Source organism: Pseudorca crassidens, chromosome 18 (genome assembly GCF_039906515.1).
Source record: "Pseudorca crassidens isolate mPseCra1 chromosome 18, mPseCra1.hap1, whole genome shotgun sequence".
NCBI lineage: Eukaryota > Metazoa > Chordata > Mammalia > Artiodactyla > Delphinidae > Pseudorca > Pseudorca crassidens.
Window position 1 is genome coordinate 14231710 of NC_090313.1, and position 27029 is coordinate 14258738.

The 27029-nt window shown below is 40.7% G+C and overlaps 1 protein-coding gene and 2 pseudogenes across 3 annotated transcripts in view; all 3 read right to left on the reverse strand.

Moving 5' to 3' along the window:
• HS6ST3 (heparan sulfate 6-O-sulfotransferase 3) overlaps positions 1-27029 on the reverse strand; it is a 647987-nt gene that overhangs the window by 174777 nt on the left and 446181 nt on the right. The gene's annotated exons all lie outside the window — the stretch shown is intronic.
• On the reverse strand, positions 17702-17898 carry LOC137211429 (guanine nucleotide-binding protein G(I)/G(S)/G(O) subunit gamma-5 pseudogene; annotated as a pseudogene).
• LOC137211426 (probable palmitoyltransferase ZDHHC24 pseudogene) lies at positions 24937-25745 on the reverse strand (annotated as a pseudogene).

The window sequence follows — 27029 nt, forward strand, 5'->3', positions numbered from 1 at the left end:
TTGAGGTCTCAGGGTAAACGTTTCCACCCAATCTGTACAAGGTCCCTTCTATAATTCACTCTGACAGCATCCTATTCTCTTTCTCCATAAAACTTTTCACAATGTGAAATTATAATTCTGGGTCTGAAGACAGACAAGTGGATAATATAAGTAGTGTGAGCAACCTGTTCTTGTTTGCCTGAGACTTTCCTGGGGTTGACACTGATAGTCCCAAGCACTGGAATTCTCTTAGTCCTGAGAAAATCCGGGTGGTTGGTCACACTAAGAAATAAATAAGCTACAAGTGTTAGCTCACTGATGCCACACAACTAGGTGTTCCCTTCGTAAGTCATAAGAGCTATCACCCAGGAGATAAGTGTGCTGCAGCCAACCTTCTTTCCCCCAACAGCCCTAAGTGTCTTATAAGCCACAGGAGGGTCTCTGTTTACCCACTACAAGGCACCCTTCTCAGTCACCACGGAAACACCATACAGAAACTAAACAAAGATGAGATTTTTAACCCAGCCTTTGAAAAAAAAAAAAAGAGGCTCTCCAAGAAAGCACTACCATTTTGGAAGGAAGGGAGATTGCATTATTGTTTCTTTACTTGTTTATTCTGCTTCTTTCCGGAAGCTATTTACTCCATAAGAGCAGGGGACTCACATTTTCACTCACCATCAAACATCCAGCGTCTAGCAAATGCCTGACATCTGGTGCATATTCAATAAATATTCGAGCCAGTGATCATGTAACTTCTAAGTCTTACTCTTAATCACCATCTATTACCTGCCTTGATTTAATACTTTAATTTTCCTGCCTTAATAGAAATACAAACTAACAGTATGAACTATTCACAACATCGCAGGCATGATGTTATCCTAGTAGACTGACAGAATAAGCTTTTGAGGTAATTATCCCCATTTTCCAGATGAAGGAACTGAGGATAAGAGAGATGAAAGAACTTGTCCAAGACCTCAAAGTTTATCTGTATTTGTTCCACAAATGGGTGCTATAACTTCTCAATTCTATCATCCTTCTGGCAAGAAATATTTCTGTACCCACACAATGGAAAACAGAATATCAGGTGTTTGATATATGCTGCTTTTTTTTTTTTTTTTTTTTTTTTTTTTGCAGTACGCGGGCCTGTCACTGTTGTGGCCTCTCCCGTTGCGGAGCACAGGCTCCGGACGCGCAGGCTCAGCGGCCATGGCTCACGGGCCCAGCCGCTCCGCGGCATGTGGGATCTTCCCGGACCGGGGCACGAACCCGTGTCCCCTGCATTGGCAGGCGGACTCTCAGCCACTGCGCCACCAGGGAAGCCCTATGCTTCTTATAGAGACCACTTCTCCATGCCTCCAATATTGTTTATCATACCAATCTGGTAAGCTAAATATTTTTCATATCTGACATAAAAAGAGTCCCAGCCGGGCCCCTCTTCTATTAATAAAGTGCAAATTGACACAAAGTTATGTAAGGCTACAGTAGTTGTAATAATAACCTCTGAATTCATTAAGCACTGGCAAATTTTGAGTCCACCATCATATCTTGCCAAAATTTTTTTCTTCTTCTAGTTTTTAGGAGGCAACCAAAAAATGCAATTTCATTCATTATTTTATTTCTTATTTTATTTTATTGTCCATAACCAATATGGCTCTAAAACCTCTCCTTTTTTCTTCTTTTTTAAAGAGAATCCTCCAGTGTACATGCATGCTATTTAAACTAAGCTCCCTAAAGCTGAATACAATTTATCTTCAAACAGCAGAGAAGGAGGGCAGAAATCTTCAAATATATATAAATTCATAGCCAGCTTCTATCGAACTCCTGCCCTTGTCAACTTGTTTAGAACACAATTTTCCAAATGCCACTGCTTTCTGGGATTCAGGAGAGGATAAGAGAGCTCTTTCACTTCACTAGATTTGTGTCAACTCCATCCTGAGTTTCTAGCAATAGGGCCTCTCAGAAAAATATGCTGAGCTTCCCTTCAGGTCTGGGATGCTGTGATTCTGGCATCGCAAAGCACCGAAAGTAAATAAAATGGCTCACGTTGTGTTCCAGGCACAAGGGGGCCCAAGAGATAGGATGAGAAATCCAGCTGATGTGCCCAAGACCCTACCTCCAATTGCATGCTGCTGTTTTCTCAATATTCAGAGCTGCAGCCATGGCCAAATTGCACACTTGGAGCCAAATTCTCCCCTCAGTTCTGCGTACGCAACTTCATCCAAAGTCGCTAGGTGTAGAGCGCATATCTGAAAGTGACATTTGGCGATAGCGCCATGGAGTTCTCTTATCTGCCACGTACTAACTATGCAATAAGCGCGTTTCTACCAATTTCTGCACAAACGTGAGCCTGTTTGCTACTCTCAGATGGCAGTGCTTGCTGTACCATTTCCTCACTTTTTAAAGATTTTTGTGTTTTGCCAGTCAGGAACACATTTTGCAAGTCCCTGGCAAACACAAGTGTACTTTCTTCTTGGCTTCAACACTTATGGAAGCCAGATGAAAGGAACAGCTCGCAGGGAAAGCTTTGGATTTTATCAGTCCATCGATGAAGTAGTCCTCTGCCTCTCAGTCAGGTTTTTAAGGGATTGTGTTTCCTTAACTGAAGAAGTAAAAGTGCAGAAGAGGATAAGTGAAGAAAAGAGTTAAAGGTTTGCCTCATTTGAGGAGTATTTTTAGATCCTTCCCTCTACGCTCCCCCGCCCAGGCTAAGTTGGCGGGTTCCACATCCCATGTGCATCTCATATTTTATCGTGTGTGTGTGTGTGGATTTGCTAGGTATTGTCTGATGCTCTCTGAGTCAGAGCCAATATCATGTTTATCTCCATATTTCTAGCCTAGAGCAAGGAGTCTGGCAGTCAGGTCAAGACACATTTATTGTCCACCTACTCTGTGCTAGGCACCGAGCCTCCTCCAGAGATAGAATGTCCTCCCCTTGAGGAACTTAGAGTCTAGTTGGGACATGCATGCATCAGCATAACATTTATGCACAAGGTAACCAGAGGTTACATCGAGTATGACCAAGATGCCAAAGGGAACACAGCAGATGGGTTCGTAATCCTGGTGGTATAGTCAAGAGGACCGCTGGGAGAAGACTTTGCCAGAGCTGGGCCCTGAAAAGAAACAGGAATTAAGTCAAGAGCTAGCAGGGAGGGGAGGGAGTTCCAGGCACGGGCAGCAGCATGAACAGAGGCAAGAGGGCATAGAACGCTATGCAGTTTGCCCTGCAAACTTCAAGGCCCAGGCTGGGAATAGCAGGCCATTAAGACCAGAGAGGTGGGCAGTATCCAGGTAACCAAGGATTGTTTTTAACCTTATCATTTTTGAGAAAGTAGACATTGAAAGAGTTCAACCCTAAGGGAAACAGGCTCATATCTATGCTTTAAACTGTTCAAACTGGGAAATTAATAAAGGGGCTGGCTTTTCTTTGTGAAAGATTGAAAACAAAGAGCCCAGCTGGGAGGCAATTTTAATCATCTTGGTGAAAGACCATGGGAGCCTGTATTAGGGCTGAGAGTAAGGCTACGCAAGAACTATTGAAAAGGCAGAATGGGAAGGACATTGTGCTGGGTTAGAGGCAGGAAGTGAGTGGCTTGAGATACTCATTAGACCTTGAGATATATGAGCTTGAAGCTCAGGGAAGTGTCAGGGATTAAGATTAAACTATGTGACTCCTAATTTTATAGGAGCTGAAATTACCCTTGAAAGTAGATGAGATTTCCCATGAAGAACTCTTGTTAAAAGAGAGACCCAGTAGCTGGGAATCTTTGGGGAAAAACTATCATTTAAGGGGTGAGCTGGGAAGTGGGTGCCCCTGAAAGTGATAAGGGGACATTTCAGAGACCTGCATGTGAGGCAAAGAGAGTGTGAGGCCCTGAAGGCTCAGGGACTTGCAAAATGTATAGAGATTTTCATAGAAAAGGCAGAAAACAGTGTCAATGCCCCATTGTGGTGAAGTCAATATAGAGTCATGTCCAATAGCTTTGGCAATAAGGAAGTCTTTGAAGACCTTTTCTGTGTCAGAGACACACATGCATATTGTTTAATAAATACATGAATGAATAAATGAATGAATGGATAAGACCAAGTTTTCAGACTCTCTTCCCTTAGGATATAAAAAATGAGGCTTAATTTGTTGGCTGAAGGTTGATTTTCAAAGAAGTCCAAATCTCTAGCCTTAAAAACTCTTAATTAGTATTTGGTGACACAAAAGAAGTCATTCTGTTTCAAGCCTTTTCTTACTGACTTTTCTTCTCCATACCCTTTGCCATGCATTTTAATAATGATAGATGGTAAAAGTATGAGATTAGATCACTCCCTAACACCATACACAAAAATAAGCTCAAAATGGATTAAAGACCTAAATGTAAGGCCAGAAACTATCAAACTCTTAGAGGAAAACATAGGCAGAACACTCTATGACATAAATCACAGCAAGATCCTTTTTGACCCACCTCCTAGAGAAATGGAAATAAAAACAAAAATAAATAAATATTTGCAAATGAAGCAACTGACAAAGGATTAATCTCCAAAATTTATAAGCAGCTCATGCAGCTCAGTAACAAAAAAAAAAACAACCCAATCCAAAAATGGGCAGAAGACCTAAATAGACATTTCTCCAAAGAAGATATACAGATTGCCAACAAACACGTGAAAGAATGCTCAACATCACTAATCATTAGAGAAATGCAAATCAAAACTAGAATGAGATATCATCTCACACCAGTCAGAATGGCCATCATCAAAAAATCTAGAAACAATAAATGCTGGAGAGGGTGTGGAGAAAAGGGAACACTCTTGCACTGCTGGTGGGAATGTGAATTGGTACAGCCACTATGGAGAACAGTATGGAGGTTCCTTAAAAAACTACAAATAGAACTACCATATGACCCAGCAATCCCACTCCTGGGCATATACCCTGAGAAAACCATAATTCAAAAAGAATCATGTACCAAAATGTTCATTGCAGCTCTATTTACAATAGCCCGGAGATGGAAACAACCTAAGTGCCCATCATCAGATGAATGGATATAGAAGATGTGGCACATATATACAATGGAATATTACTCAGCCATAAAAAGAAACAAAATTGAGCTATTTGTAATGAGGTGGATAGACCTAGAGTCTGTCATACAGAGTGAAGTAAGTCAGAAAGAAAAAGACAAATACCGTGTGCTAACACATATATATGGAATTTAAGAAAAAAAAATGTCATGAAGAACCTAGGGGTAAGACAGGAATAAAGACCTACTGGAGAACGGACTTGAGGATATGGGGAGGGGGAAGGGTAAGCTGTGACAGGGCGAGAGAGAGTCATGGACATATACACACTAACAAACGTAAGGTAGATAGCTAGTGGGAAGCAGCCGCATGGCACAGGGATATCGGCTCGGTGCTTTGTGACCACCTGGAGGGGTGGGATAGGGAGGGTGAGAGGGAGGGAGATGCAAGAGGGAAGAGATATGGGAACATATGTATATGTATAACTGATTCACTTTGTTATAAAGCAGAAACTAACACACCATTGTAAAGCAATTATACCCCAATAAAGATGTTAAAAAAAGTTTTATACAATTAAACTGTTCTAATACAAACGAAAAAAAATGATAGATGAAGGAAGTCTTAAGGTGGAAATGCAGAATCCAAGGATACTCTCCCTTCATCACTTGCCACGAATAGGACCCACCTCCACATTACACGTGCACTTGGGGTCACAGGTCATCAGAGGTGTTTGGAAGCATGGAAAACTAGATGCCACAGGGTCAGAATTTTAACACCAGCCCTTTCTTGGAGCAGCCCATGTCTTGATTTGAAGTAATAGACTAATGGGCTTCAAAACTTTCTTCCACTTTAAAGTTTTTTTCTAGAGTCTTCACCCTCAAATGTTTTGGAGCATCCTAGATTCACTCAGTAAGTGCTCAACAAAGATTTTGGTTGTTAATTCAGTCCTTTGAGATGAAAAGTTTTATCCTTTAGCAAACAGAACTGTTTGCTGTTTGTTCCAGAACCAAGCTGAGATTTACTTTGCTTTCCGCAGTTGCTCTTCATTTCTGCTTTCCCTGTTTGTACATATGCCTTCACTTTATGTGCCTGCCTCTCTCTCTGGACGTCTAAGAAACCCTGGTCCCTGCCAATGCGCACACCCATGCTGACGGGTCCATGGAATGGTACCAAAACCCACTCCTCCATATTTTGACTCACTGCAGAGAGGAGGCATACTGCCAACTTTGTATCTTCCTGTGTTCGAAGAGTGACAGGAAAGCAAGATGAAGGAGTACGAAAAGAAATAGAAGTGTGGTTACAGCTGATTAAAGTGTGGTTCCCAGCACAGTGAGAGGGGAAACACAAACAAATGACCTGGCTGATTTCACCATAAACATGCACATCTCCTTCACGTATTCCCAGATTTTTACATCTAGTGATGTCTTGCCTGGTGTATTCAGACGATGCACCATATGGACAGAGGCAATGTTTTCCTTAATCCTTAGTGTAGTGTACAGCCTGAACTATCAAAGTTCCACCACCAACACTAACAATAAAAAGAAATGGTATTGCCACTGCAAAACAGTGATTCGCTTTCAGTATGGAAGCTGCTAAGGGCAAAACTCCTGTGTACGTTATGTACTGTTCTCAGAGCTCAGCGGGCAGTGACCAAATGGCAAAACGAGGGAGCCCATCTTCTTTCACTGATATCATACATCTCAGCCCTTAATGATCACCTAAGTTCCCTGTGCTTCCGAGGGCTGGTGCTTCGGAACGGCTTTGCAAAGGTATTTTAAAAGATTTAATCGCAGGAAACAAGCAGGGTTTTGAAGTTCAGAAATCACGTTTTATTAGCTAATATTCTGGGGCCCCAAAGAAACAACTGTCCACCAGTTGATATTCTAGAAAGAATAGAACTCTCTGTTAGGTTCAGTCAATGGGACAGTCCCTCACTCCTGTCTCCATAAACCTGAGCTCTAACTTGCATGGATTTTCAGATACATCTCCACTGAATTTGTCAAATGGCAGCCCTTTCCACTCTGGTTTGGCATGCAGAGTCCCTTGGTTTTCTTTCAAGGAGATTTTCAGGAGTCCCAGAGTAGTGATTCTGACATCCTACCATTGCAAGAAACGCTTAAGAAATATATAAAATCTCTACCAATGCAAATTAAAATTAATTGCCTTTTTGAGAAATTTGCAATATTATCTGGATATATCTAGAAAAAAACCTTGAGTTGATGTTTAAGAAATAAGACGAACAACCCAAGAATACTGATGTTAGTTGCATTTTAGGAATTTTGCAACATGTCTGGGATATCAGTAGATAACTGTAAGATGTTACAGACTGGAGCTGAGAACCAGTCCTTAACGATGACAAAATCTCCCAATAGAATTACTGGTAGTAAGGGTTGATGCAGAGAAAAAGAAAAATGGAGTAAGTAGCTATTTCTTTTTCCAAATAAACAACATTGTTTACTCTTAGAACTTTCTTGTTTACCTCATTAAATTTTAAGACTGTTGGATAAAGTCAGTGTCTTATGTTATCAGTCTTTGAGAATGAAATTTACAGCATTCATAGCTGTTATTTCATGATAAAAACATTTATTATTGCTATGCCCTTTGATCTAAATAGGGCCATGGGCTGCTAAACCATTATTTTTAGAAATAGAGAGGAATTAAAAGATGACACCCAGGCACAAAGGAAAGGAAAGGTCCATAATCTATGTGAGAATAAAAGCACTCTGAAGAAACGTTCGAGAAAAGATGAGCTGCTTTGTATATGCCTGACCCTGCCCTTGAAACTAAAGGAGGCTGCCTGACATATTGCCTCCACCTCACAGCTCCTTTGATTACAGCCCAATTCTGTAGACCTTTATTTCCTCAGAGGAAATTAGCAACAAGCTCTATCTCATATGCATTTGCACTCTCACATTTACAATGTTTCTGCCTTGAATTTACATTTAAGAGTACTAAAAACCATTGATTTCTAATTATAATGGTGAGCTGCATTTCTAAAAAAATGTAAAACTCAGTAACATGAATGTCATTCATATCCCTTATTCCAATGGGCACTATTAAAAAAAAAAAAGCCCATTTAGAGAGGACTTCCCATTTCTAAAAGTATGGCAGGCTGAATTTTCTGTTTACCTTTGAAAGCTCCCAAAATGAATGAAAAAATCATTTTTAAAGCATAGCTTTTTTCCCTTAACATCTTTATTGGAGTATAATTGCTTTACAATGGTGTGTTAGTTTCTGCTTTATAACGAAGTGAATCATTTATACATATACATATATCCCCATATCTCCTCCCTCTTGCGTCTCCCTCAGCCATCTTGGAAGTCTTGAGGAAAAAAGGAACCCCAGATGAACTGAATCCCCAAAATGAAGCAAAAGCCAGACCCCAGAGAGGTAAGGTAGCATCAAAGCCTCGATTGTCTTGAGGGTATTGGCCAAATCTTGTGACCTTGACTCTCTTTTTGGATGGATTGTCAGGGCATAGCAGGTAAGAGATAAGAGTCAAGGTCTGCAAAGAAAATATTTAATAGAGTTCTAAACAAAGCTGAGATTCCAAAGTGGAAGAGTAAATAATAAACAATCCTCATCCCAGGAAAGGAGAGTAAAGGAAGTTAAAAGACAGTGTCTGCCATAACTTGCCACTCGGTATGAGAAAAAATAAATCTCCCTGAGAATTCATCATCACAAGTCAATCCTTATGGACACTATGGAGTTTGTGACCCACATTTATGCTTTCTGTATGTATTAAAAAACGACAAGCACAGAAAATAATTAAATATGCATCCAGGTTGGTAGTAAGCTTGGACAGCTTCTCTAGAGGAATTCAACATCAAGTTGGAGCTCTAATAGTTATCACAGATAATTCTAAGGAAAACAAGGCAATCACAATAAAAAAAGATCACCACACACAAGAAAAAGCACACCAAGAATGAGAGATGGCAGAATCATCTACAAATTTCTCAGATACTGAACACATAATATTCTTACTATAAAAGAATTATGTTTAATATGATCTAAGAAATAAAAGATTCAGAAGCATGGAAAACAAGATATTTTAAAAAACAAATCAATGTTTAAAAGAATCCATTGGATTAAATTTTTTAAATGAAATTTAAAACTCAGTAAGATAAATTAGCAAATTCAACACAGCTGAAGAGACAGAATGAATAAACTTAAAGATAAATTTGAAGTAATCAAACCAGAGAGAAAATTATTAAAAGTAGAAAAATGTTGAAAAGATATAGAGAAGATAGGCTGAGAAGGTTTGAAGTACATCTAAATGGAGTTTCAGAGGGACCTAATGAATAAAATTGGGATAAGGAACTATTCAAAAAAATAATAACTAATACTCTCAACAAATTTTGGAAGATACTGAGCTCATATCCAAAAAGCTCAATGATTTCCAAGCAGACTAAATAAAAAGAGATTCACACCTTGTCATACTGAAAGTAAAATTATATAACAATAAAAATAAAGACCAGGGCTTCCCTGGTGGCGCAGTGGTTGAGAGTCCGCTTGCCGATGCAGAGGACACGGGTTCGTGCCTCGGTCCAGGAGGATCCCACATGCTGCGGAGCGGCTGGGCCCGTGAACCATGGCTGCTGAGCCTGCGCATCTGGAGCCTGTGCTCCGCAACAGGAGAGGCCACAACAGCGAGAGGCCCGCGTACCACAAAAAAAATAAAATAATAAAAAATAAAGACCAGATATTTGAAGGCAGCAGAGGAAAAAAAGAATATCATTTATAAAGGAACAATTATATTGATGACTGACTTCTCAGCACAGCAATAGATACCAGAAGATATAATGCAATACATTGAGACAAAACAACTATCACTCTAGAATTTCACACGCAGTACAACTAACCTTCAAGAAGAAAGACAAGAGCATTTTAGAAAAGTAAAACCTGTAAGTATTCATCATATACATGCTATCCCTAACTGAAACTCTAACGGATATGTTTCAGGAAGGAAGAAAATTAGTCCAGATGGAAGGTCTAAAATACAAGATAGGATTCTGAGCAAAGATATTAGTAAATATATGATAAAGACAAACATCGATATACAAAACAGTTTATTGGTGAAGATTAAAAAATATAGAAATAATAAGTGGAAAAGAACAGTATGTAAGTTGAGAGGGTGGTGATGAAACCTAAGACATTCAAAGGTTTTTGTACCATTTGAGATGAGAGTAAGGTTATTATTAATTTTAAACTGTGCTAATTAAGCATGTTAAAATATCTACAGTAGCCACTAAAAAAAAAAGCACAGAGAGTAAACATCAAAAATAAGTACAGAGATAAAGTTCAAAAGGAAGCAAGATATTAGGGAAAAATGTTAAATAAATCAAGACGTAAATTGAACAAGAAAAGGTAAAATAAAATTCCAAAGAAATAACCTAGCCAGTACTTTTTTAAGATGATTAGAGTAAGCATACACATGATCATTATATAAATACACACACACACACACACACACACACACACACACACACACACACATTCTAACAGCTGAGGATGCAAAAGGATTAGTTATGTCAAATACTAACTGAAAATATCACAAAGAGAATAGATTTTAAGGTGGAAAAAGTATGAGCAGAGATAAATAAGGTCTCTTCCTAATGATGAAAAGTTTAACTTACCAGTCAGTTATAACAATTTTAGACTTATGTGAAACATACTAATGTATCTTGAATTACATACATTGAAAATTTACAGGTACATAAGGAGAAATTGAAAAATTCACAGGATATTGGAATCCTTTAATACCATCTCTCATAAATTGTTAGCGCCAGTAAACAAAAAATACCGGTAAGGAGATGAAGGTTTGGACAGCATAAACTTGATTTAAATGGACATATATAATATAGAACACTGCGCCAAAAAACTTCAGAATATACCATCCTTTTAAGAACACATGAGCTATTTTTGAAAATCGTCCACATAAGAGCCCATAAAATGGGACATCCCTGGTGGCGCAGTGGTTAAGAATCCGCCTGCCAATGCAGGGGACATGGGTTCAAGCCCTGGTCTGGGAAGATCCCACATGCCGCAGAGCAACTAAGCCTGTGCACCACAACTGCTGAGCCTGTGCTCTAGAGCCTGCAAGCCACAACTACTGAAGCCCGCGTGCCTAGAGCCCATGCTCCGCAACAAGAGAAGCCACTGCAATGAGAAGCCTGCGCACCGCAACGAAGAGTAGCCCCAGCTCACCGCAACTAGAGAAAAGCCTGCGTGCAGCAACAAGACCCAACGCAGCCAAGAATAAATTTTTAAATAATTAATTTTTAAAAAATGCTTTAAAGAAAGAGGCCATAAAATACATCTCAATATATTTCAAAAGTTGGTATCATATAGATCATATTCTATAACATAAATTAAGTTAAAAATCAAAAACAAAAAGATGTCTAGAACAAGAGCTGTATTTGGAAATAGAACACATGCTTCTGAGAAACACATGGATCAAAGGAAATCATGATGGAAAATTTTAAATACATTGCTGAATAATAATTAAAGTATACACACACACACACACACGCACACACACACACACACACACAATGGAATACTCCTCAGCCATAGAAAAGAATGAAATTTTGCCATTTGCAACAACATGGATGGACTTGGAGGGCATCATGCTTAGTGGAATGTCAGACAGAGAAAGACAAATACTGTATGATATCACTTATATGTGAAATCTAAAAAATAAAACAAACTAGTGAATATAACAAAAGAGAAGCAGACTCACAGATATAGAGAACAAGCTAGTGGTTACCAGTGGGGAGGGGAAGGGGGGAGGTGCTATACAGGGGTAGAGGATAAAGAGGTACAAATTTTTATGTATAAAATAAGCTACAAAGATATTGTACAAAACAGGGTATATGCCAAGATTTTATAATAACTATAAATGGAGTCTAACTTTTAAAAATTGTGAATCACTATATTGTATGAAACTTTCATACAGTACTGCTGGGAAGGTAAACTGGTATAGTCATTTCAGTAAATGACTTGTTATACCTTGTGAAGCTGGACATGTGCATGCCTTAAAGCCAGCAATTCTATTCCTTAATATAGACCCAAAGAACCTCCTGTACACGTGCACCAAAACACTGGTTCGAAAATGTCCACAGACCCATTGTTTGATAGACCAAACTGGAAACAACCTAACATAAATTAACAACAGAAAACCAGAAATTGTGTTATAGTCATTCAATAGTATATGTTTGCATAAATAAATAATACAGCAGCTGCCTGCACCAGCATGGGTGAATACTAAAAGCAATACTGACGAAACAAAAGCAAATCAGAAAAATATTGTATAATTCCATTTATATAAAATCCAAAACCAAGCAAAACTAAAACAAATGTATTGCCTACGGTTACATATATGTGTGGAGGTGTAAAGAAACCCAATGGTATTAATAAATACAAAAATCAGCAGTGTTACCTCTGAAAGAAGTATGAGTTCTGAGACGTGATAAGTAGAGAGGGCTTCTAAGGAACTGATACTATATTATTATTATTTTTGCCTATTGTAGTTTTTTTAACATCTTTATTGGAGTATAATTGCTTTACAATGTTGTGTTAGTTTCTGCTCTATAACAAAGTGAATCAGCTATACGTATACATGTATCCCCATATCCCCTCCTTCTTGCGTCTCCCTCCCACCCTCCCTATCCCACCCCTCTAGGTGGTCACAAAGCACCGAGCTGATCTCCCTGTGCTGTGTGGCTGCTTCCCACTAGCTACCTATTTTACATTTGGTAGTGTATGTATGTCAATGCTACTCTCTCACTTGGTCCCAGCTTACCCTTCCCCCTCCCCGGGTCCTCAAGTCCATTCTCTATGACTGTGTCTTTATTCCAAGCTAGGTAATGGCACACAGTTTTTTATCTCCTTATTATTCTTTAAGCTGTATATATATGTATATGTGTGTGTGTGGGTGTATACATATATCCATATACATTATGCATGTATGTCTATATATTACGTTCTTTTTATATTTGATCTATTTCAACAGTCAAAAAAATATTTCACCAGTAATAACACATCACAAAAAAAGCCAACTCTTCTGTTTTTCAGGTACCTAACAAAATTTGACCTAAGATAAATACTTAGTGGAGGTGTGGTCTTTCCGATTTAAAAAAATGATAATTATGTGATCTCCACAAGCCCTGGGCTGTTTCCTGTCATGGAACAAATAGCACTAAATAAATGTTTGTTGAATTGAACTAAATTAAAATGTGTATAATACAAGGGGCAAATGTGTGACATCAGCTATTTTGAATTGTCCATCTCAGCCGTTCTTTGTAACAGAGCTCCAATTTTCACTGTATACTTATCCCTCAACCACACAGTCTATATGCTACTGGGGAAAGTGACCCCACTCTTAGCAACCAAGGTGGACTCTGATTGGCTTAAGTTATTTAGTATCTTCCAATTTTTGACAACAGTGTTTGGTTCAAAACAGTTAACAAAATATGAGCCAGTGAGAGACAAGAAATGAGATACAAGAAAATATTTATGAGAGGTTCGGGGTGTGTGTGTGTGTGTGTGTGTGATTTGGGGGTGGGGTGAGGAATCCTCCTAGGTCTTTTGAAAGATACTCAGAGAGGCACTCGCTGTGTTTATTGAACATATGAACAAGACTGGCAACCCATCCCTGCCCCGAGAAGCTGCTAGAGCCACCTATGTGGCATCTGAGGAGCTAGCCTTAAGTGAAGCCCCAGGTAGGTCAGGGCCAGCCCTTCTGGTAATATGGTTGACTAGGTAACCTAGACCACTTGCTACAGAACACTTAGAAATGCCAAATAAAATACAACAAACGTCCTTTTAAGTGCATGGCTGAGCCCAAAAGAAAGTAAGGGAAATCTCTCAGTCAGGCCAGTTGATGAGAGCAGAGTCACCTTCCCCAGCATATGTAGGCTGCAGAGGTGAGAAATGAAAATCCAAATGAAAAATAAAGTGGGAACTGAAGACCAGAGCAGGAAGGGTAGACTGGACAAGGGGCAGAGATTGGTTGCCACCTTCTATAACCAAGAAGCTTGCATTTTATTGCCCATGTAGGGACAGGAGATGGTGGCTTAGGTCTGCAAAAAGTCAGAGAGCTGCAACTGGGACCATATGTAAAGTTTAAGGCCTAACTCTCAGAAAAATGGTGGATTAAATATATATATGTCCTCACCCCCTGTAAAAAAAAATACACACACACACACCCACACACACACACATACCAGCAGCACAGGGTGATATACTGGTGAATGAAAGTTTATACAGGGTTTGTAAAAGTTTCCTCCGAGAATATATACTCACAAATGTGCTCTCACATAGATTTGGAGTCTGCATCTTTCCTACACCATGATACAGGAACCTACAACCCGAAAATTTAACATACAATATTCCTGCCAGTAATTCTCCTGAGAGTCATGCCTCCCACCTCCACCCTAATGCTTAACCCAGGAGGCACGAGATTCCAACAAATAAACTCCTAAGAAAAATAAGTTCACCACCCAAAATTACCAAATAACCCCCCCAAAATTCATCATGTAAAAGTCAACAGATATATAGAAACAGATGTCTGAAAATAGATTTCAGATAACAGGACTACAAGATATAGAATAAAAATTTAGTATATTTTAAATTATTGAGGACATAAAAAGAGAAATTAAAAATATCTTAAAATTATGAGCACTATCACAAAGCCAGGGAGATTTGAAAAATTACCACCTGGAATTTCCAGGAGTAAAATAATTGAAATATAAAACCCAAAAGACAGATTAACAGCTAAATAAGACCTAGATGAAGACAAAATCAGTGAACTAAAATATAGAGATAATAAAATTATTAATAAAGCAGGACTAAAAAAAAGTATAAAATATGAAAGCCATGAAAGATAGAATATGAAGGACAACATTTATTCAAGTTCCAAAACAGCTATATATTTAAGATGTGGGCAGACAATATAGAGACCAATGGGAAGAGAGAGAAATAAGATATTTGGTGATTTTTAAAAGATGCTTGATCAAACCTTGCCTGAAGCCCTTTCCATTCCTCAGCTTTTATATTGTTAGTCTATACATTTTTTAAATTATTTAATCCCATTTATGTTGAGCATTTTGTTCTTTGCAAGCTAAGTTTTCCTAGCTGATATTGGAAGTAAGAAAATAAAGATTAGACTAAGAAAGTTTTTTTAAAAAGTACCTGACCATTAAGCATCTGGAAAAATAGACTCAGACAAATCCAGCTAAAAGTTAACAGGGGACAACACTTCCCCCATATTGCAGCTGTAAAGTATCATAAGGATCACCTCTTCGGGTGACTACTGCTTTTTTACTAAGATGCTTTGGTTTCTAAAATCATTAACTATCAAAAACTTTGTTTGTTAGAAATTATATCAGTAAAAATGAAACATCCCACTCTTGCCTAGAGGATTTAAGCCACTCTGACACAGAGGCAGCCTCAATTTCCAACCCAAGTGCAGAGCTTCTAATAAGGGGTTTCTGGATACAATATTCCACATTTATCTTAACTTTGTAGTTCCCAAGGAAACAGGACCTTAGATCCACTTCACAGTCCAGAGTTGATGTTAAACCCTTCGCACACAGCCCAGCTTTTCTCTGAGCCTATCCAAACACTGCTTTATTTAAATTTAACCTAAACGCCATTATCCTTCAAAATCCTGGGCTTCCCTCGTGGCGCAGTGGTTAAAAATCTGCCTGCCAATGCAGGGGACACGGGTTCGAGTCCTGGTCCGGAAAGATCCCACATGCTGCAGAGCAGCTGGGCCCCTGCGCCACAACTACTGAGCCTGTGCTCTAGAGCCCGCGAGCCACAACTACTGAAGCCCACGCGCCTGGAGCCCATGCGCTGCAGCGGAGAGGCCACCGCAGTAAGAAGCCCACGCACCGCAACGAAGAGTAGCCCCCGCTCACTGCAACTAGAGAAAGCCCGTGCACAGCAACAAAGACCCAAGGCAGCCAAAAATAAATAAATAAATTTATTTTAAAAAATCCTATAATAACCTCTGTCTTTTCCTTTATTTGGTGAGATGCCCCACAGTTCCCCTGGCATGCAGTCTCCCTCATTGCAATGGTGCAATAGAACTGACTTTGCTGAATAAAAGGTCATTTCTGGTGACCTTAGGCTGATTAAGCTAGGATAGGAGACAGGGTGAAGCAAACCAAATAAACCAAAATATAAAATTATATTTTTAGCATTTGCCTAAAGATAGTCATATAGAGAGGAATGGAAAAGAGAGGAACAGAAAAGGTAAATGCTGGTTAGAATCATTTGGTTGGACTGAAACTAGAGAGGGTTTTCACTGATGATAGCTTCTTGGAGAAGGCCAGCCTTGAAGAGAGAGAGAGAAAGAAATTGCTTCATGTTCCATTAAGAACATGGAACTAGTGGCAGAAGTGCTTAAAGAAAAAAAGCCCCTTTGCTTCTCTTTGCAGCTGCACATACCCCTCCAGACCGGGACACTTCCTTGTTCCATGCGGGCGGCCCACGGGGCTCCCAGAAAATTGAGTGCAGCCTAAAACAAGTGCCAAAGCACACTCTGGGATCCAGCTGCCTCCCAGGTCTAGGGCTGAGCTCCTGGGCTGTATTTTCATCAGTGAACTGGCAGTCATAAATGTCAAGCCCTGATCAGCATAATCCCCTTCGCTCTTCCAGCTTAGTTCACAGCAAGGAAAGGTGGCATCAAGATTTCCTATTTTGGAAAAAAAAAAAATTGCTGAACTTGGGCTGGCCTAATATTAGCAGTGCTAACGTTCTACATGGCTTTTATCTCCAGTAAGTTCGAGATTACTTAAGCATTTGTGGGACTCAGATTTCTTTGTAATCAAGACAAAGCACAACATTTTGGTACCTTCTCTGATTGCTAAGGATGGCTGTTTTTCAGGTGGAGGAACTAAGGAGAACATATCTGGTGTAACGCTGCAGTAAAAATAAATTAAAAAGTGGGGGGCTTCCCTGGTGGCGCAGTGGTTGAGAGTCCGCCTGCCGATGCAGGGGACGCGGGTTCGTGCCCCGGTCCGGGAGGATCCCACATGCCGCGGAGTGGCTGGGCCCGTGAGCCATGGCCGCTGGGCCTGCGTGTCTGGAGCCTGTGCTCCGCAGCGGGAGAGGCCACAACAGTGAGAGGCCCGCATACTGCAAATAATAATAATAAAAGTGAAGCATCAGGAAGATGTAGCTCTCTGCTAGCCTCTGTTTCAAGAAACCCCTGCTACCCCTCTTGCCTTCTTCAGGTCCTATGGCTTCAACCTTGAAAAATAAAGGTCACCCCCAACCTCACAATGCCTAGGTAGGCAGCTCAGAGTGCCTGGAACTCAGAGTATTTGTACAAGTAAACACAGAGGAAAACTACACAAAGACCAAACACAACTGCATTTTTAACAGCTTGAAAACTGTTCTACCCCTAACTAGATCAAATTTAGATTACTATAGCCTCCTGGGCTCTCCCAGTTCATGTGTATACTTTTCTTGTTTTCTTTTTTATACTAAGTATTTTATTGCTGCCAGTGTATATAAAACAATTACCCTTGTGAAACAGAAATTCATGAATATTCAGAGACGTAGATGTTAAGGACTGACAAAAGTACAAGTTTGTATAGTATGGCACGTGTTATAGAGACAGGCTTTTGTACTGGCTTCAAATTCAGCTTCCCGTTGAATATTCACCGGTTTATGAAAAGTGGTTTAGAAAATCTTGCAAAGATTCATTTTATTACAAAAAGGAACAGACTTTCTGGGGTCTGAAGGGATTTGAAGATATTCCAGTCAGCAGCGGGTTATGTTGAGCATTCTGCAGACAGAATTCTTTCAAATCTGCAGCTGCCTGGGAAACCTTCACAGGGTTGAGCCCAGCCTCCAGCCGGGCCTGTTGGACCACTTCACAGCAGCGACGCTGGAAGGACCAGACATGGCGCACGCGACGGCTGGGCAGATCGGCACGCCCACGTGTATGCTTTCCTAAGCAATTTTTAATGCCAAATATGTTGATTTTCTTGACTAAAATCATACTGAAGAAAAAGCATTGTAAAGTGTGTGTGCGCATGTGTGTGTGCATGTGTGTGCGTGTGTGTTGGGGGAGAAGCGTGTTGATTCTAAACTGAACACTGAGAGATTGTTTGAGGACACAACTTTATTTTATAGCAATAGTTTTTGGCATTTTAAATAACTCGATAGGTCATGCATGGATACCCTCTATCCCCAATGGAAAGCATCATCACCAAATTCCATCAGCTTTGCAGAAGCTGCAAAGCTCACCTCACCTGCCAATCTCTACAGGCGTCAGCCTTGCATGAAAACATGACAGCCAGCATCTCAGAAAGGAAAGAGACCTGCCAATTCACCTACCTTGTATATTTCACAGACAGGAAATCTGAAAAGGTTTCAAGTCCCAAAAGTTTGGTTATTTATACTGATCCTGCCACTGATATGTTGCCGGGGCCTGCCACCTGTCAATTTTGTCCAACCTACCCAAAGAAGGAAGCTGGAAGGGTGCGTGTGCCATTCCTGTAGAATATGGGATATTAAAATAAAAAATATTCCAGCTCTTTGATTTCCTTTGATTTTGTGGGTAATACAATAACCAGAATGAGATAGCTGAAACCAATAAAATCTGATTTATAGCATTAAAGGCAATCTTTATAGCACTTATTTATGGTACATTACATCTAAAATCCAATTGCACAGGCTGCTGTTTGAAACTTTGTGTTCAATCATACATACACTACATACACTGTACCTCAGTGCCATAGAGTTAGATTATATAAATGTCTGTACCCCCAGAGGTATTAAAATTCGGTTACCACGGTGGTGAGTGAGCTTGACAGTAATTTTCCTAACCAACTCTTCAACCAAAAAGATCCAGTCAGCACTTGATAAATACTGAAACTGCTAGCACTCCTATCATTAAACCAAAAAAAGAAAAGAAAAAAAAATCACTGCTCAGATAACTCTATATTCTGGAATGAAATTAATTGAAAAGAAGTCGTATAGAAATGCGATAATTGGTGATGCTGAAGGATACTTGCGTTAACGTTGTGGGGTATATTTTCAAGCCAATGAGCAAAAAGTACTTTCTTGCATGACATCATCGGTATTAAGAAAAGACACATGGCTAGGTCTATACATGCGACTTTGGAAATACAATCTGAAGTGTCTACATTCATACACTTGAATGTAGAAGGCTATATCCTGTTCAATTACTATAATCATTGTCAAAGAGGGGGAAAGTATACATGCTGACTTTCAGAGAACTGTCATTTGAATCTTAAGCAACTTCCCATTGATTTAAAAAGGGTTTTATCTTAAAAGAAATTCAACTCTCCAAACACTTCGCTTGCCACGCATTAGATAAACGTAAAGGGAGGCTGGGATCCTCGCCTGATCTGATGAGCAAGGGAACTCCTGCTCTGTGAGCGATCACATCCCTCAGCACTGCAGTTTTGTTTCCTAAATACATTTCAGACTCATTGTCATCCAGAAAGGTGTACCATGCACCCATCACCTGGCTTATGTGCTATGCTGATAAGTCATCCGCGAATAAAATTCAGGACTCAAATATATCAATAAATGACAAAAAGTGGCAGAAACAGTGAATAGATTCAATACCCAAATAACTGCCCAGCATTGTCCTATTCCGGGAGTGCATTGGGATACTGTGGGGCTTGAAGCTAATATAATTTGAAGTCCTCCTTAAAAAAAAAGAATACCAACTTCAAACCTTAATATTATTCATAAGGGACTTGTACAAGTGAAAGCCAGACACTTAAGCCTCATTGGCGACGAAGTAAAAGTATTTCTGGATCTTGTTTTTCCCATATCATTTCTGATCCTCACACAAGCCCAGCGAGGACAGCATTATTCTTCAGATGAGGACCTGAGGCTCAGATGCGTTGCCCCAGAGGACTCTGGTAGGGTTCCGTTCATTGGGACGCAAGCTCAAGTTTGTCTCTCTTGAAACCCATGCATACTGCTGCGTTTCGGTTTAAGTTAATTGAGGTTTGGGTTGTTATCACCTGTAGTTCCCCGAGATGGGGTGGTGTTCTTGTTTTAGCCCCCAGAGAATTCTCTACAGCAAGGGAAGGCTTAAGCGTGAATCAGAGTCACCTGGAAGTCTTGTGCAGTCACAGATTGTGAGCCCCACCTCCAGGGTTTCTCAGTCAGTAGGTCGGGGTGGGGTCTGAGAATTTCCCAGGTGATGCTGATGCTGTTCAGCCAGGACCACGCATTCAGCTGCTGACCTTGAGTAACTGAGCTAATTCCAGCATTCTGCCCATCTATCTTCTTCTTCCAGTGAAACCACAGTTACTGTAGTTCAGGGGTGCTTAACCAGCTCAGCTAAAATGGAGCTAAACCCCACCCCTTCATGAAAGATTTCAGCTGGACTAACAGTAGCTGGAATACAAAATAGGCTGAGAAGGAAAAATGTTAGTGAAGAATTATGTTGGAAGAAAAGATAGTATTAAAATGGAATTCAACAATGAGAAACTCAGTATATTTAAATTAGCCTCACTATAGCACAATTCAAAACTGTTACGTAATGGTAGTTAATGAAAACTCATATAAATACCCTAATTTTTCTGTAAACTAATAGAAAAATAGAATCAATGAATATGGTGAGAAGCCAAGGAAAGAGAATCACCAGGTGGGGGGGGGGGGGGCGGAGCTAAGGGACTAAGGGCATGAAATGTCATTTGAAATTGAGTTAGTAGGGTTTAATCAAGGTATTTAAATGCATTCTACAATAGAGTACAACTTACATTCTGTATTTAAGTGATATTCAATATAATGATGATGGACTTTTATTACAGGAAAGCTATTCAGTGATGCTTATGAAACGACTGTAGACAAATTATCTCTATGACATACTACAAAAGTCACATCCAGAAATTAGTTTAAGATGTGAGCACTAAGTATATTGAGGTTTGAAAGACTTTAGTTCACTCTGAACTCTTAATGACTCGAATATGTTTACAGAGAGAAAAGATGATCCTTTTGCCATTAGTATCTCATGGATTATTCTGCAGTAAACAACCTGTGTATTTGCTCTTTGGTTGGAAGCCTAGGGGGCTCTTTGTTTATTCAACAAAGAATTATTGACACTTACTAGGTACCAAAGATACACAAATTAATAAGATACTTATTCAAAGAATTAGCCAACTACATTATCCTCTTTCTATTCTACTTGAAGAAAGGAAATAGAATTAATACAACTATCTAGTAATTCATCTCAGAGAAAGAAAAATAATTTGAGCTTTGGGTTCATGGACTTCTTCTTCTGATAGGTGTGCAATCTATAAGAATGGATGGTCAGAGATTCCATAGTTTTCTCACATAGTGATCTTTGTATTGGATAAAAGACTAGTTTTTAAGAAATAATGCGAATATCGGCCCCTTGTTATAATATTTTCTGCTTCCAGGAGCAGAGGTTCTTGGGCAGGGTTTGTGTGCAGTGGAGTTTACACAGGAATTGTTCAAAGAGTGGGAATTGATGGCGATTCTGATAAGGAGAAGAAATTAAGAGTTTTTCCAAATAGGATCACAGATTTTCAGAAAAGGAACCAGTGATTTTCTGAGGAGCTGGTAATAAAATTTGCCTTTGATCTAAAATGATATAAAAGAAAGTTCTGCATTTTCCTAGAAAATGTACCATGAGTGGCAATAAATCTTAGCTCTAACCTCCTGTCAATTATCTACCTTATGGATCAGTGCACAAGAAAACAATGAATTCCCAACAATGATCATGGGATACAGATACCTTCATATAAGAGAGATTTCATAAGAAAATAAATATATGCTCTATAATATCAACATTTAATACCACTCTTGTTTTCTAAAAATGACTTCTATAAATTTATTTTTCACTCCACATTTCATAGGCAGATGGTTGAAAAAAATACTCTAGCAAAAAAAAAAAAAACCCAAAACAAGAAAGCCAGTTTTTCTTCCCAGTGTCAACTGTATTTCTATTAATTTACAATATCTGAAAATAATTATTTTAATTCTCTTTAACGTTGTTAGCAGAAAAACAACAATTTTCGTGTAGTATAATTAGGGAAATAAAAAATTCCTATTAGAAGCAGATCACTTAAATGTTGCAATTGCCTTACCAAGTAAATTTCAGGTCACATATATCAAATGGTGCTACGGCCAAGATGGAACCAGCTTTTGGTACATTCCATCTGAGGAGATGCTGCCCATTTGCAGAATGCCTAGGATAACACGTCCAAATGCACTTCACAGTTGTCACAAGGTCTTAAAACTTCCACGCTTCACCGAAATCTTCTAACCGATTCCTCTAATGGTTGTGTTTATTCTGCTTCATTTACTTTCAAGTTCACATCAAGTCTCAGAACTCTGAACTAGGAGAGACCATGGAGATGATTTAGTCTCTTCCCTTCCAAATCATCTTCACGTGTGATTAACTGAGACCTCAAAAAATCTAGTGAGATGTCCAGTGTCTACGTCTGGGTGATGAAAGGGCCAAGATTGATCGAAACTCTGGTCACATGACTCACTGTCCATCGACGTTGCTCTCACGGTGCCATTTGATCAATGATCTTCAGGGAGCCCTGACACCTTCTTTGGAATTACATGTTCTCAACAGCAATCTGAGTGCAGTGCATTTGAAGAGCCAGTAAAAAGAGAAGCAGGAATTTGTACGTGGAATTCTTGAAGTAGCTACCCTTTGTCTAACCCACAGAACTATTACTAGGATCAATTAATATAATGTAGGTAAAGTGATAAAGTGACAGGCTTTGTACATCAGAAAGCATGATACCGATAAAAGGAATTTTCAAGATCATAAAACCTAAGACGTTATTCTGTGAAAGTTTTGTAAAGAAAAACCTAGATGTCTTGCCCAAGATGTATGGAATACCACAAAATATCTATGCCACATTGTACCCACAAATAAAATAACTGGATACATTTTAAAGATATATTATAAACAAATGTTAAGAATAATCTTATTACAAAAATGTATCTGAGATGGAAACAAATCTGAAATTCAGCAAAAATTTAACCAGTGTTTGTAGAACTTTGGTTGCTTTCTAAAACTGTAACAAAATGTCAATTCTCAGAGGAAGAAGTTAAAAATAAAACCATAATCTCACATTTTCATAATTAAAAGGAAATGCATTTTCAACTGCCTATAACATGATAACATCATTTCCTGTCAGCAATTTTTATACATATGCAGTTCTGAGCCTTCAAAATTCTTAAAGCTATTTATAGCGCTAATAAGAAATTGGATTCTCACAAATTAACAGACCTTTTTCCCCGTGAAAGACCAAATTGAACAAGGATTTACAACATGGGAAGTTTCTATTATTCATGCTTTTTTTCTGTCTGGGAAGCCTGTAACCCACTATCATCACCAATACCCACCCCAGACGTCACTCCCAGACCTGAGACAGCTTTGCAAATACTCGCTAGCCTCGTAAGACACCTAACTTCCTCTCCTCCATCGAGCCTTCCTTGTCACCTCTCTGTCTTTGCCTAGTTCTCCAAACACATAACTCTATGTTCCTGCTGTCCCCTGCTAATAATCTTTGTACTTACTTACTAGTCTATCACAGTTCCCCAGACTTTGAACTCCATAGATGTAGGAGTACCTTACGGATCTGTGTACTCACAGCACAGCACAGTGCCCGGCACTTGTGATGATCAAGATAAGCTTGATTACTTTGATAAAGCTAACCTTCCTCATCAAACATCTTTTTATTGACTATTTCCCACAGTGAAATTAAAAAGAGGAACTTTTAGAGACAAGCTTTCTTTTGATTATTTTGCTCAACTCGGTACATGACCATAGAAAAGCAGTCAAGTATTGAATATTTAGTATTTACTGCTGAGTTTACAATAACAGTGTTCTAATAGAAAATGGCATCATGCAGGCAGATTAAAAAAAATCCAGAAAGCCCACACACAAAAAGTTAAGTGTATTCTCAAAATAAATAGTATACGGTGATTGAACAGAAACAAACTTTCTGATTTTTATCTTTCTGTACTTCCACTGGTTTCTGAACACAGGTGAGATTCTGTACTACCACCTCAACATAATGTGGTCAAAGTTTATTTATTCATTGAATACTGAGCCAGGCCACGTCCTAGGTACCAGCTCAACAGCAGACAAAACAAAGTCCCTGCTTCCAAAAGACAGCACAACTTAGTAGTGGTGAGGGATGCAGACCACCTGGGTTTGAGTTCAAGCTCCATCACATATGAGCTGTGACATCTTCTGTAAGTTACTTAACCTCTCTGGGCTGCAATTTCCTCGTCTATAAAAATGGGAACAATATTACCTACGTCATGGGTTAGGAGCCTAAGGAGAGGTGCTGAAGCAAAGCCAGTGAGGAGGAGAATGGCCAGGGGCCAGGTCAGAGCAGGAACAGAGAGAGGAACCCCGTAGGGCCTTGAAGGAGCTCACATTTTAACGAAAAACGACTGGAGGATTTAGAATGGAAGGGTAATGCTACTGGATTTTTTTTTTTTTTTTGGTACGCGGGCCTCTCACTGTTGTGGCCTTTCCCGTTGTGGAGCACAGGCTCCGGACGTGCAGGCTCAGTGGCCATTGGCCTGCCAATCAGAGGAACCAAAAACAGCAGCCCGGGCAACAGTGAAGGTCCAGAAACCCACAAAGATGGGGGGAGTCAGAGAACCAAGTGGGCACTTTATTAACTTGGCAAAGGGTCAGCTGGGCAGGCCGAGCAGCCCCCTGCCAGACCCTTCGCTGTGCTCAGGGGCCACTGATAGAGGCAGAGCCGCAGGGCCCAAGCCCTGGACACTATGAGTCCAAGCTGGGCAAGGGCAAGGCTACGGGTGGGGCTAGAGTTGCCGAAAGCAGGCATCAAGTACCAGCCTGCTGCCCCTTCTGAGGCTGGGGGTGGGTCTGAAATGAGTCCCCTCTCCCGTTCCCCACTCCTTGTACAGCTCACGCTCTTCCTGGAGTCAGGAAGCCATGAGTCCCACATCAGCTGTGGTCTGGAAGGTGATGCCGTCCCCCTGGCAACGGGGAGGCCAGGAAGGGCCAGAGCCAGACAATGACCCAGCGGGGCCCCAGGGCCGCCTGCAGGTTGCGGGAGGGGCCCAGGTCGTAAGAGTGCCGCCCCGAGCCCACTCCCACGTGGTCTGGCCCCTCAGCAGCAACATCCCACGGAAGAGCAGTCCAGCCGCGCACAGCGGTGCACACGCCAGACACGTGTCGGTCACGAAGGCCAGCGCGAACGGCGCCGCAGACACTGCCTGCGAGGCAGCAGGAGGAGGGCGGTGGTGTGCAGGGGTGTGTGGGCTCGCAGCAGGGCTGGGTCAGGGCCCGGCAGCGCACAGACGTGCAGCAGGATGCCTGCGGCGTGAAGCAGCAGACACACACAGCGCCGGTAGTTGCGGAAGCGCACGCGGCGGCCCAGCGGGCGGCCGTGGTGGTCCCGGCGCAGGATGCAGCGGCGCCAGGCGGAGCAATGCCCGCTGCGCGGTGGCCTCCGGCTTTGGCACTGGTAGCAGTAAGCCCAGCCCTGGCCCTGACCACGGCCGGCCAGCATCACAGCCTGGATGCTGGGGTCCGAGCACAGGAAGAGCCCCCCACGTTGCCCAGTAGGTTGAGCAGCTGGAAGGCTGCCGGCGCAAGCTGCAAGGTCCGGGCCAAGAGTCCCAGCGGGGGTGGCCCGGGACCCAGCACCAGCACGTAGGCCAGTTCCTGGCCCAAGAGGCAGCCGCGCGGACGCCGCCTCCGCGCTCCCCACCGCCCAGGGCTGCCCCATGGCCTGGACCCACTAGCGGTGGATCCCGGGTACCCCGCCGCTTCCCGCTGCTGGATTTTTGTGGTAAACGGATCACCATAGCTGCTGTGTAGAGAAGAAACTCTAAGACGAGGAGTTAAGAGTAAACACAGGAGGATCAGTGAGGAAACAGCAGGCTAGGTGAGTGATGACGTATCTTGATGAAGATGGAGCGGAACATAAGATGTGGCCAGGTTCGGGTTATTTTCTAGGTTAGTCCCCAGCATTTCCTGACTGAGGGATGTTGCGTGAGAGAGAGAGGAGTCCAGGATGACTCCAAGATTTGGGGTCCAAGCTTCTGCAGGGATGAAGCTGCCACCGACTGAGATGCGCAAACTAAGGGGAAGCGTGATCCATCATAGGTCAGATCATTTTCCTCCTCAGAAATCCTCAGTGGCCGCCGCTTACTTTGTAAAGTAAGTCCCCTGGGCCTTCCATTCAAGGTCCTGTTGACACCACATGCATTTCGTCCATGCTCTTTCTGCTCCAGCCAAGCTGGACCCATTGTCTGGTCCCCAAACCTTCACAATTGGATGACTTTTTCATGATACTCCCTTTCCTGGAAGTACTTCCTCTTCTTGTATGCCTAAGAAAAGGTCACTTAATCCTTCCGTGATTAACTTGGATTTCCAATTCTCTGATGAAGGCTTCTCTGGTATTTCTTGGCAGGTGGCTTTGGGCTTTGTCCTTTTGTCACACATATTCCATTTCACCTTAAGCTATTTTATATAGTTGTTTGTTTCATCAAATAGACCGAAACCTCTTGGAAGGTAGAGATCATATCTTATCTATGTCAGGGGTCTACAGTTCCTAACACACTGCTTGCATTAAATAAAAATATTTCTGTCCAAATGAAATTAACATGTGTATCACTTCAAATCTTTTGATCTGAAAACAATCAAGTGCTCTCTTTACAATATGTTAATCTTATAATTTTATTTTCCATTTCATCAAATGAAGTGAAATGTCTATGTAAAAATTTCCCTCCATTTATAAAACATTGATAGGTAAATCAGAAAAAGAAAAGAAAGTTATAAGAAAGGGAGAATTGATGTGTCTCCGTTTTTTTGCTTTTGTTTTGAAGCCTGATACGTTTCTTTGGCTGATTACGAAGGTAATACCCTTGAGCTTTACCTGATAAGGTTAAAAATGTCTCTATGATATCCCAGTATATAGTTCAGGCAATATGCCTTAAGATTTTCTTTTTCCCTTTTTTTTTTTTTTTTTTAGCACAGCTTCAAGCTTCTCTGGGGAACCGGCTATAAC